The following is a 2,728-nucleotide window of genomic DNA, read 5'->3' as shown; positions in this document are numbered from 1 at the left end:
TGTGCAAAATTTATGGAAACTATCTTCACAATTTTCATAAACTCAAAACTGTTTACAAATTATACATTATTACTATTGCTCATAAATGAAGATAAGTTGCAATAAATATCTTAAATGTAGATAAATCTCTTAAAATCTTAAAAATCACCATATTTTATCAATCATTATGAATGTATATAACAATCAGGTACTTTTATCGAGAGTGTATATGTTTAAATTATTTGAGAGTAATTATTTTTAAAAGTACAATTGACCATAAACATCATGTGCTTCTGCTACATAAAAATGCAATTCTAATTTTTAAAAGTATTGTTATTTCATTGGAAATATAATATTGGCGGGGTTTTTTCCTGCACCACTAGAGGCCATCAGTATCCTTTCTTAAACAAATAAGTACATATGAAAGTCAGCTATTTAATTTGAGAGATTTGATATAATCTAATAGGCTTAAAAAGCTGACACCTTCCTGATTCAGTATGAATTATTCTCCTTCCCTACTTCTTTCTGTACAGTCAACCAGATTAGTAGTTACAAAAGAAGGCAATACAACATTCTAATGTACAGACTAACCTACAAAGACTAACTTTTGGTGATGGAAATGCAAATGAATACATAAAAGTGAAAATAAGAAGAGTGAAAGTTAGGCAATATTTTTCATGCAAATTAATCTTTATTGTTTTCTTTTCAAGGATAAGATACCAATCAAGTAAATAAGAAATTTAATAATTCTTGAAGTGTCTTAAACAGTTAAAATATAAAGCATTTCCAACCTACAATGTAGTGTCATTTATTTCTCTTACGAGCAGCATTGTGAGATATACTTAAGGAAACATAATAATGCTGGGCAAGTGTGAAGGTGAAATACATATACTAAAATACTGAAATGCATCTAAATCTGATTTTATCAAACATTTTAAATCTTATTTTTAATTTTATTAAACTTAGATTTTTATGGTTTGCATAATGGCCCTCAGGTTGTTGCTTTAAGGTAAAACACTAAACAAACATTTTAATGCAAATGCATCTTTATCATGTGGATACCTTCACGAACTAATGTAAAAGGGATTTATCTAAATAAATAAAAGGGATTTATCTAAATAGATGATTGTCATCACATAGTTATTTTGTTATAATGCAAAATGATTCCCAGAAATACAAATGAGAAAATAACATCACTAATAGCAAGGATGTATAAGCTGTATGTGTGGCAATCAGGTATAAGAATTCAGACGTAAAGTAATACTTGAAAAAATGAATACATATTAGGAAAGGTTGAAGAGCAAAAATGTCACATTGACAACTCTTGCACCTGATTCACATTATGATATTTTCAATCACCTCATATGATTATTCAAGTTGGACATTGAATAAGGGAGACTAAAGAAGAATTGAAGCATTTGAAATACAGTGCTGCAAAGACTATTGAAAGCACAGATGACATCCCCAAGAACAATCAGCTGGATCTTGAAGTACAGCCAGAGAGCACAGTAGAAACCAAATGGTGGGAGTGCTGGTAATGACCTTTTTCTAGCAACCCTTGAGAAACCCCTCTGGGAATCCTGGAGAGCATCCAGTAGGAAAGGGTTTTTGCTTCTTGAATTCAGGCGCTCAACCAGAAATCTTACTGAACCACATGTATGCATTTGTTTGTTTTTCTTTCTTTTTTTTTTTCTTTCCAGGGAAAATCAGATGTCAGCAACACTGACGGAGACTTTCAACCTTCAGTGGGTGCTGGTACTGCTTTGTAGTGTTCCACTCCACTCCTCTCCTGCTCCTGGACATGACCACAGACTTCTCAACCAGGAGATGGACTGTGTGGAAAACCTGTACTGGATCTCCTTACAGTCCAAATAATGAAATTTGCCGCGGTATTGTCTCCCCTCTCCCTTCACCCACTACCCAAAGGCACACTTCCTGTACACTTGCCTCGCTCAAACACCTGGCTGAGGGATCCCTGTTCCGTTTGCCACAAGGATGTTATAGCCTTCACCCAAACCAGGAGCATGTTTTGTGCTCCTCGGCTTTTACCAAACCAACCCAAACTCCCTGCCATGGTATCGGTGCCAACTCACAGCCATTGTGCAGGACTGGGTAGAACTGCCCCTGTGGGTTTCGGAGACTATCACTCTTTCTGGAAGTTGAATGCCCATCTTTCTCCCACAGAAAGGTTGGTGGTTTTGATCTTGTGCCACCATGTTCTACTTTTATTTTCTTGTAAAGTGACCTGTCCCTTTTATTTTCTTGTAAAGTGAACGATCCACTGCTGATCTTCCTGAGGCCAGGACGCCTGCAGTTGCACTTGCCTCCCATTGGACGCAGGCAGACTCCACCCACCAGAGCCAGAGCCCTTTCTATCATTCTTTCTTTCAGTTATTTATCTATTTATCGTTCTATTTCTCTCAATTTTCTTCGTCAATGGTTCTTTATTAGGGCATAACTACTCTTTTTTTAAAAAATAAATCATTTTATTGGGGACTCCTATAGCTCTTATAACAATCCATACATCAATTGTATCAAACACATTTATACATATGTTGCCATTATCATTTTTGAGATTTTTTTTCTACTTGGTATAAGCTCTTCTTTTGTCCCTATCTCCCTCCCTCCTGAATACTTGATAAATTATAAATCATCATTATTTTCATATCTTACACCGTTCACTGTCTCCTTTCACTCATGTTTCTGTTGTTCATCCCCCTGGGAGTGTGGGGGGGATGGTTATATGTTT

Source organism: Echinops telfairi, unplaced genomic scaffold (genome assembly GCF_000313985.2).
Source record: "Echinops telfairi isolate 266 unplaced genomic scaffold, ASM31398v2 ScPeMD7_2186;HRSCAF=2738, whole genome shotgun sequence".
NCBI lineage: Eukaryota > Metazoa > Chordata > Mammalia > Afrosoricida > Tenrecidae > Echinops > Echinops telfairi.
This window is presented reverse-complemented; position numbering follows the sequence as displayed.